Source organism: Numida meleagris, chromosome Z (genome assembly GCF_002078875.1).
Source record: "Numida meleagris isolate 19003 breed g44 Domestic line chromosome Z, NumMel1.0, whole genome shotgun sequence".
In the NCBI taxonomy this organism is placed as follows: Eukaryota; Metazoa; Chordata; class Aves; order Galliformes; family Numididae; genus Numida; species Numida meleagris.
The window spans coordinates 29,740,214-29,751,300 of record NC_034438.1 but is presented as its reverse complement, the minus strand read 5'-3'; positions in this window follow the sequence as shown (position 1 = coordinate 29,751,300).

The window sequence follows — 11,087 nt, the reverse complement described above, 5'->3', positions numbered from 1 at the left end:
ACAGAGCCTAGTATGACTGAAAAAATTGAGACCTTACTCCTCTCTTTCCTTAAAAAATATAAACAATTGCAGTAAAATAATTTCTGGGAAGTTCTGCTTTATCAGAATATAGAGTACATTGTTTAGTCAACAGTAGTCATATTGTTTGGACTTATGGAACATTCTTATTGATTCATGAATACCACAAAGGAATAGAATAATCATTTGTAAAACATACCAGCATGATGAAAACCCTGTCTAACATGTTAAAGTTGTCAAAGTCATCAATTCATTGTACAAAAGAACTTCCTATGATAAAGACTCTTTGTAATAGCAATAACACATCTTTGTGGGGAATGTTTACCATGAAGAGTTTTCACTTTGAAATATTAGGCATTTTGTACTGTATTACACAGCTTCCTAAGGTGTGTATGTGAGCGTATAACAATATCAATTATATTCCATTCAGCTTTATAGCTTAATTATTAGTCGGGATATGCTGTCTATAAATTTGTCTAAGATTAGATGGGCAATACATTTATTAACCTTCATTAACTGTTATGTGACCTTTACTGTGTTTTGCATCTTCTTTCAGTTTATGTAAAAATCAGGTAGATGACCAGCCATACATAATTAAGGCAGTTAGACAGGTAGATAAATAGATTTCAGTACAGGTAGAGTTACTGAGATACTCTGATCAGAGACACTAGAAGAACTTCTAGAGGGATAAATTCTCCCTGCCTCATATGAGAGAATAATTCCAGATCTCCCTGAGATAGCTCACTGCTCTGTGGACAGGATAGACTTGTTAAATTGTTGTTAAGCTGCTGCGGAGACCAGTTCAGGGCAGGTAAGACTGCACTGGGCAGGGAATCTGAAGCAAAAAAAGGCTGACAAGGGCTTTTTTAAGACAGCAAAAGAGCCGTGCCCTTGCCAGGAGGCTGGCAGCTCATGGGCAGGCTGCTGAGCTAGCAGGGGTGGAACTGGCACTGCCCACAGTGCCAGTTTAAACATGGCCTCCACCAGACAGTGGGCTTGCCCCAGGAAGACCGTGGCGACCCAGAGGCAGGGCCTGCCCAGAAATGTGGCTGTTCAGGTCTCTGGCTGCAGGGAACGCCTGAGCCTGCTCCTGCCAGCGGAGGGCAGCACGAGTTCCACCTGCGTGAGGTGCGAGCGGGTGACTGATCTGCTCAGCCTGGTGGTGGCGCTCAAGGAGAAGTGGAGAGACTAAGGAACATCAGGAAGTGTGAGCAGGGAATTGACTGGTGGAGTAACTCGCTGGTGTGCCGGAGAGAAGGGTGCCAGGGAGATGCCCCCAGAAAAGTGGTAGACCCCTGCCTTGTCACAGTCAGACAGACTTGGTAAAAGAAGAGGGTTGGAAGAGAGTCCCGGTTTGGCATCATGGACACACCCCCTGCCTGCCTACTCCACTTCCCACCTAGGAGGGAGCCTAGGGCTAAGTGGTCATCCACACACCTTGAGACTGCCTCTGCAAGGAAAGACAGAAGGGTCATTGTGGTGGGTGATTCCCTTCTCAAGGGAATGGAGGGCCCTGTATGCAGACCCTACCTGACCAGTAGGGAGGTGTGCTGCCTCCCTGGGGCCTGCATCAGGGACATCACCAAAAAACTCCCAGGTCTAGTTCGCTCCTCTGATTATTACCTGTTATTGATAGTTCAGGCAGGAAGTGATGAAATTGCTTGGGGAAGCCTCCCAGATATCAAAAGAGATTTCAGGGGTTTAGTGCAAATGGTTGAGGGAGTGGGAGCGCAAGTGGTAGTTTCCTCTCCCCCTTCTGGGGTGGTGAGGGATACAGAGCAGTCTAGGAAAACTCATGCTTTGAAAAAGCGGCTGAAAAGCTGATGCTAAGACAGGAACTTTGGGCTCTTTGTCCATGGAGCGGTTTATTTGGCACCTGGTCTGATAGCTGCAGACAGGTCTTGCCTGTCTCCAAGGGGAAAGCAGATCCTAGCCCAGGAGCTGGCAGGGCTCGTTTAGAGACCTTTAAACTAGGAATGAAGAGGGAAGGGGATAAAATGACACTTGCTAGGGTGGAGCAAGTAGTTCAGAGACTTCAGCTAGATTTGATGGTGGAAGACAGTGGAGGTCAATGGGACAGAGAAAGGCTTGGGGATGTTTTTGTTGTAGGAGATTGCAGGGGAAAAACCTCTGGACTGTCCTGTAGGGTCTTGTGAGAACTCCTCAGAGGAGATACCATTGCAAATTCCCCACCTGAAATCTTCTTGCATCCCTTTAGGCATACTTTCACCTGGTGCTTCCCTAAAGTGTCTGTATACTAATGCACGCAGCCTGGGAAATAAACAGGAAGAGTTAGAGATCTGCGTGCAAGGCCAAGATCTCATTGCAATCACAGAGACATGGTAGGACAGCTCTCATGACTGGAATGCTGTCATAGATGGCCACAGGTTTTTAGATAGATAGTTAGATAGAGAACAGATTTCTATAACTGTCACCAGTGAGAAGACTGGTTACATATATAGTTATTTAAAGAAAAATAAAGATCCATATGAAATATACATATTATGGAACAACTAATTTGCTTCCTGCTTAACAATACTGATATAACCTCATATCTACTGAAGTTTCTAGCCTAACATTTGAGACAACAGTCTGTATTTCAGTTTATATGAAGAACTGATCTTTATGTGCTTGGGAGGCATTGATGCAGTTTTGCTAGAGTGAGGGAGAAATCACCTACTGACCACAGTTATCTGCATGGCATCCTCCCCCTCTTGTACCCATACACCCATCCATCTTCCATGGAGAAAAAGAAAATAAATTTAAATATAAAATATTGAAATTCTAAAATTGAACTGGGGTTTTGCAGCACTCTCATGCAGTATGAAGTATAAAAATTTTAACAGAAAACTGTAAGAGACTTTCATTTTATAAACGGATTGTCTGCAAAGAATATTTCAAGATATGACTCAGATTTACTCTTTTTCATGTCTGTTGGGAAAAGAAAAGAAACATTTATAATCATGTTCACCATATCTTTAGTGAAGGCACCAAGCCAGGTGGAGATTTGAAAGGAGATTGCAATCAAGACATAGTTTCTTCAGAATCTCAACATATGTTTGTGATTCCCGAGAAATTATATCCTTGAAACAGGTAACAGAAAAATCATATCTTCTAAAATGACAGGATCTAGGGTTCAATCAATCTCACCTCTATCCAGGGAAAGATGATGAAGAAAATCCACAGAGATTTATTCAGCTTCAAGTAGAGGAGGCTCAGTCAGGAACATTTTGTTCCTGTCTAATGAGAGGATATAGTGAAATTAAAGATAAATTCTGAGATGCACAAAGAGAAGAATCAGTAAACACGTTGGGTAATGAAAACTCTAACTGGATGTTTGCAATTGTTGTTTGTCTGTTTTTCTTCATAACAAATACTGCTCAAACACTTGATCAGGTTAACCAGATGTTGGAAGAGCTTTGCCAGATATGATGTTAAATTTCCTTCCCAATAGATGTTCAAAATTTGATTTAGCAAGCAACCTGAGTAACGTGCTGTAGGTTGGCCCTGCAAATTCTTCTAAATGATCAGCAGAGGTCTCTTATAAACTGCATCATTGTATGATGCTGTGGTTTTTTTTTATTTCCGTAGGATCCTGGATAGTTCAGACCTGGGATACTGTCTGCATTTTTCTCAGCAGAATGTAATTAAAATGTTCTAAGACATGATTTATGACCATTAAAAGATAAAATAAAATAAAAACTTTTCTTGACTAATTAGAAATACTAACCCTATGCTAATCAGAATAGTGAGCACAGAGTGATTTGAGAATATGGAAAAAACACCAAGGTAGCATGAAATTTTCTCAATTTTCCTTTGCTAAATATCCCATAAAATGCTGAAAAAGAGCTACTGGCTTAAAATGGGATTTCAAGCAACTATACAGAGAAAGGCAATGAGATGAAGTGCTTTTTGTATTTTTCACTACTGTATCATCAGCATCCTCTGCCAAGTCAGTTTGTCTCAATAGTATACTGTATTGCTAGAGAGATTATTAATCATATTTCACACTGCACTAACTTAGCATTCCGTATCTAGACCTACTTTCATGTATTGCCTTACAATTAGATAGAGGCAAAACAACTAAGGGTTGCTCTGCAAAACAATGTGGGGGCACTTACGAGCTCTACTGGACTAACTTCCCAGAAAGACTGTCTCTTGGATGACTCGCTGCTGGTTTGAAGCAATCCCTTTCATCACTCTCTGCTCATTACTGTCCCGCTAATGGAGTACTGTGCATGCTGCATGACTGTCTCTGCACGAGAGGCGGAGAATGAGGAAGCCTAAAGCTTCTTCCCTAAGGAAGAAGTACATATCAGGGGCTATGATATTCATTCACACATGATTCTATCATGTACTATTTTACCAGTATGAGAAAACTGCACAAGAGTCAAAGTAATAAGCAAGAGATAATATGCCTTGGTACCTTGGCATATACGGAGGAATCTTAAACCTGTCTTCAGAAAGCACTGTCTTACCTTTCTAGAACACACACACACACACACACACACACACACAAAACCATTTATATCAGTTCTCTTGGTTTTCTGAATATTTTTCTTATCTTTGCATTGGCGTAGTCTTCTATCCTGCTGCCTTCTACTTTTCCCTCCTCATCATTTCCCTTTGCGTTTATGAATGTAGGTCATATTGTAGTATTAAATATAAGAGAGAAGGTGGCAAGAAGGAAGGAAGGAAGGGAAGAAGGGATGAACAAAGGAAGAAAGGAAGGGAGGATGGGAAGAAAGGAAAAAAAAAAGAAAAAGCAAACCGATAGTGACTGTAAGCCTTATACCATGTAGGCTATCCCACTGTCAAAGAAAACAACACACAAAAAAACTGTGATATTGGCACCAGCCATAAAGCCAAATTTTTGTAGTTTACATCCTTCCATTTCTTTCTGTGTCCTTATCCACAAGACACAGAGATGATCTTCCTGGCACATGTGATAAGGCACATGGAAGACAGGGAGGAAAAGAAAGATTCTATATAACTAAGGGGACAAATGTAAGAAGAGAAACAGGAATGTATTATCACTATTTTCCTCTCTGCTGATGCAATCATACCCAGACTACATATGTTTCAAAATGAAGTCACAAACTGTGGCCTTTGGGCTCTTTATTCTTTTATTTTAGGCAGTTTTAATAAGTTGCATAGAATAATAAGATACCATCTTCTCTAACAGACAGAAATATTTCCCTGAAATTGCTTTAAAAAACATAAGAACAAATGTTCTATTGTGGTTCCTTCCAAGTCACTGTTCTAGAACAAATTCAGACCACGTTAATTGGATGATATCAGGCAGCAGTGAAAATGCAATTTGTTGCAAAATTTGTTTTTACATTTTTCTGTTAGAAGCCAAGTGTTCAGTTGTTTTGCAGCTCTCCACTGGACCTTATCAAAGAATATGTTAGCTGAAGGGCATCAGCAGCACTGATCACTCAAAGGGAAACAGAACAGCTGTGTTTCTGACAGCTGGAGCAAGCATGAGGTCCATCAGCAAATAACTGGGATATCTAAAACTATTCTTCTTAGCAGGGTGCCCCCAAATCCTGTTACGCTGTAAATGAAAGAACTCAGTGACAGCCAATTCAAACAATTATTTTTCCAGTAGTTGATAAACTTTTTTTTTTTTTTAATATCTGTATATTACTTTGTTCTGCTATAATTCATCATCCTTAAAGTAGCTTTAGGTGAGAATTGTAAGAAGATAAGCTGTGTCAGAGAAGCTCGAGCCCTAAGAATCCTCTTGTGTAGATACACTGCAAAAGCTCACACTGAAAACATACTCAGAAATGCTACTGAAGAAAAACATTTTCAGTTTATACTTTTAAGCCTTAGAAAGTAACTGTCAGTAAGGGGAATGTGCCCTTCATGAATCTTCTCTGAATTATTCTTCTATCCTGGCTCTGATATCTACACTCTAAGAATTGTATCTTCAGTGTCATCAGTTCACAGAGAGTGAGATACACCTGAATTTTGTATTCTGGTGTCATGAATATGTTGGTCCAGCACACCTTATTCTATAAAGTTATCCATGCCATCAAATCTTACATGCATCCTACAGAATGGCAATATAAAGTAAAAAATAAATGTAAAAATGTGCAATTCAGATGAGTATGACCCCACATCATTTGTACAACTCGAGTACCTGAGGTAAGTTATATCATTACAGAGCAAGCTTCAGCAAAATTAGTCTAAACCATAAAGATTGGAGTCACATTTGTTAAATTCTGGTCAACTGTGTCTTCCTCAGTTACCCAGGACTGTTGTCAAATTACTGAAAGTGGTTTGGTGAATACTTCCACCAACTGTTTTTGTACCCCTGGATTAATCCTGTCTGGACCCATAGACCTATGATACTTCAAAACATCAAGGAATTCGCATTTGGTTTCCATCAGATTATAATGTCTTCATCTCACTTCTCGTCACCATCTTCCAACTCAGGGTGCAGAATACACTGAAGATAATTGATCTTACAAATAAAGACTAAGGCAAAAAGAATATTACATTCCTCAGCTTTATCCTCATCTTTCATCAATACATTTCCCCTCTGTCAACGGTTTACGGGCGTTAGGCCCGATTCCGACGAAGGGGACGGGGGACCCAAGGGCCCACGTCCCAGGAAAAGGGGAAAGGGGAGAAGGGTAGGGAGATGGCCCTGAGAGCAAAGAACAGCGGCAAAAATCTGAGGAGAAACAAACTAATTTACTAAATAAGATATTGGAATGCAAAACAACACACTATAGTACAATATAATTACAATTTAAGCTGATAAATCCAATACAGAGAGAGAGAATGTCCCAAAATCAAGGTAGGTCTTACTCTACTACCGACGATAAGACGGCTGGAGAGCAAGGTGCTGCCAAGACGAGAGACGGAGGAAAAAGGGACGAGGTCTCGTGATCTGCAAGTTTTTATACTGTGAGCTTTTATCTTTTCCCTCTGGCTGGAAAATGGTAACAGAGGAGCAAAGTGCCGTGGGGAATGTAGTAGTCCTTCTCTTCTGAGAACCAGGTACATTCACTACATGATGTTATGATGTGGAGTACCAATAACCGAAAATCATAAAACCATGACACCCTCACATTCAATAAAGGATAGCAATTTGATTCTCCTTAACTCTCCTTTTGCTGTTGATGTAGATATAAAAGTATTTCTTATTGTCTTTTATTACACTAGCCAAATTGAGTTCCATTTGGACTTAAGTCTTTCCAATTTTCTCTATGCATAGCTTGACAACAGCTCTATAGCCCTCCTGAGATGCCTGTCCCTTCTGTCAGAGTTCCTGAATTATGTTTTCCTTCCTGAATTCCAGAAGAAACTCTCTGGTCAGCCATTCTGTTCTTCTTCCCTACAGGCTTGACATTTAGTGCAGTGGGATGGCTTGCTCTTACACCTTTAAGATTTCATTTTTAAAGAAGATCCCATCTTTCCAGACTCCTATACTTTTCAGAACCATCTCCCATGAGACTCTCTCAATTGGATCTTCTGTCAAACAGAAGTTCATCATCCAGGATGACAGTCTGTTTCCCTGAGCAGTGAATTAAAGATTAAGTATTATGTATACTAAGCACTGGCCTATCTTAACTGTTTTTTTATTGTTAAATAAAGTTATTTGAAGTGAAAATTATGATGCTTGCAGATTAAATCTAAAATCAGTACTTTTCAATATAGACAATTCTTATATTTGCAGATGTCATATATATCCCTTTGGAAGCCATGAATAATTTTTTTTTTCACGTGAAGACTTGTGAGTCTGTGGCCTTTCCTAAAATTTTATTATTGGTGGGCAGGAGTAATTCCCCTGTTTTCTCAGTGGGCAATTTGCTTATGAGGCTGTTACATAGCACTATATTAGCATAAAAACAGTAGCAAAAAGAGAAGGGAATTAAAATTATATAGGACTTTTTAATGCCCAGGGGAAGACTGTTTATCTCCTATCCAAGAGATACAGCTCTCTATCTTGTACAGACGCCTCCCAAAAATTGTCTAAATTGTCTCTTGAAGCAGTGCTGCACTGTGCTGGCCCTAGCTCAGGGCTATAACTAAATGCAGTAATCTAGCTTTTACAGCTGCAATTTCAGAGACAGTGAGGCAAGATGCCTTAATTAACTGTGTTTACTTATGTACAAGACATGAAAACAAAAATTGATTGAAACTCATTTGAAAACAACAAGACTTCTTTCTACCTGCTGTTCACCAGCTATGAGAGGTTTCCAGCAGAATTCAAGATTTCTTTCCCTTTTAAATAAGTGATTTATAATCTCAGTAGTTCTAATTTACTGTAAGCAAAACATCAGATTAGTAATGTGTTTAATATGAGTTATTAAATTTCCATTACACTAAATTACCACCCTTAGAGATATAGAAAAGTACTCCAGATTAATTTCTGTCTTCCATTAACTATGCATTTCACCTTTTTTTAAAGGCACTGGTAATTGTAATGTTTATTCTACAGCAATTCACTTTGTCTGTGTTTCTTTAAAACCAAGATTCTTAGATCTGATTATACTTCCTACTCACTTGGATGAATACTTATTTCAAAACTAACTAGCTATCTAACTAATTATCTGAATTTTCTCTTTAAAATCTATTTTCCATGTAGGAGTAAAGCAAAATTCAACGTGTCTGGACAACGTTAGTGGCCAGATGACAGAGTATCATCTGTCAGGAATATTCTTCTAGTGACATTCACATTATTTATCCATTTCAGCTTCCTTAAAAAGGAAGACCTATTTCCAACTATTTTTAAAAGCCTTTTTACAAAGCCTCAACACTGTGAGGAAAAGAAATACCTTTTATTTGCTGCTAATTCTAAATCTCAGATGAGTGAGCTGAATAGATTTATATATATATATACTGCCATTTCTTGAACTTGAATTCATTTGACTGCCTCTTACTGAGTTATGAAACTACCTCTCTTGAAGTTGTTCTTAGAAACAAGAGGGACCTGTGGAATAATGGCAGAATGTTCCTTTCTGTAAAGTTAGTGGTCTAAAACCTAGGGTGTGATTTCACAGAACAATAGCTGTACTGCAGTAACTGCTACCTGATGTTTTTTAAAGGCAAGGAGACACTTCTATGTATTAGAGTATTAGGGATTAAACTTCACAGTGAACATTAATGCACAAACTTGGTGCACTGCAGCTAATCTGTGAGGAATTATAAATTAATTTGCTACTGGCTTTACACATACACATGCATATATATGCATGCATGTACATGCAGTAAGCCCACAACACCATATTAAAGACAACTCTTGACAGTTGACAGTGTTTCTTCCTTACAGAATCAAGGTTGGAAAAGACCTCTAAGATCATCTAGTCCAACCATCAATCCATCACCACCATGCCCACTAAGCCATGTCCTTCAGTGCCACATCAACTCTTTGAAAACTTCCAAGGATTGTGACTCCACCACTACCCTGAGCAACCTGTTCCAACACCTCACCATTTAGTTCCTAAAAAGTTATTGCTTTAAATTTTTTGTGATATGTATTGAAGTCTTATTTTTGCTTTTAATCATATATCTTTTCCAGCACATCATATTTCTTTTATATATATGTTTATGCCTATTTGTTATACATAAAACAAAACACATACGTGAAACATATATTTCTATACGTCAAATTCAGAAGCATTGTTCTAACAGTGCAGATCTCAAAAATATAACTTTTTTGTTGTTAGAAATATAGGCCACATACGTGATTAGTTTAATTCCATTCTTACACCCCAACAAGTGCTGACACATATTTAAGACATCTTGGTGGAAGATAGGAAGAATAGAATAAAAAACAATTCCATTGTTTCACTCAAAGGACATAAAAAATACAACAGTATTTATCTCTTCAATGTACTGATTTACAATGTAGGTACTAAAGATTATCACTATCTTTCTGTAGAACACAAATTTAAAGAACTTTGTAAGAGAATTCCTGAAGGAAAATCGTAAGTCAAAACTCTTATGACCGAAAAAAAAAAAACAAAACAAACAAAAAAAAACACTATCAATTCTCAAATTATCTACAACTGTCTTTGTGCTTCACTTACTGCATTATTAATTCCTCTATTTTCATGCTTCTGAATATATATATATGCCATAATTAATATGCTCTGCAGGTTTCTCTTGCTATCTTAAGATGAACAAAGCTAAATGCTTTACTGCGTCAAGATCTTTGTGCAGCTGGGAAGGAAAAGGTCACTCTTCTCCAAGACATTTTTTTTCTGAACTTGCTTCATGATTTTTAAAATGACAACACAGTCTACTACTCTCACATTTTGGTGTTCCCCGTTCTAGATTTAGAACATATCTGTTGACTTTTTCCTTGAATACTTTTTGTAAGATGTATAACTCTGCCAATATTGCTTTTATGTTGGCCTGATCAAGAAGTTATTAACAAATGGACCTTTTTGGGCAGAGTGGGTCAGTCTTAAGTAACTTAAAAATACAAACTATCTGAACCATGTCACTGTGTTCCATATAAACTCATACTTATTTCCTATCTCTCCTGGCCATATTTAGTTTATGCTATTTACTTATTTTCTCCAATAAATTATATCCTCCATCTTTTAATTACTGTTGTGTGCACAGCAGAGTGGTGGAGAAGCATATTTCCTCACAAAACTGATTCCTTTATGTTGTCATTGTTCCTTGGAGGACAGACTACTTCAAATGCAAGATCATAAGTTTTCTCTCCCTTTCTCTAATGAACTACTGAAAGCTTTGTCTTTCCAAATTTTTTACATCAATTTCAATGAGACATAATAACTAAAATACATGGTACTCTGTATTGAAAAAGAGTTCTGTTGAAATATAATTCTTTAAATCATGGTATAATCTGTTTAGTTTCAGTCTGCAAATATGATAAATTTAGGGTTGAACTTCTTCCAGTTTACAACACCATAACAATTATTCTTTTGTCATAAAAATTAAAGATGAACAGGTATACAGAACTCTATTCTCTGCAATTATAGTACATGTGAATAGAATAGAATAGAATAGAATAGAATAGAATAGAATAGAATAGAATAGAATAGAATAGAATAGAATAGAATAGAATAGAATAG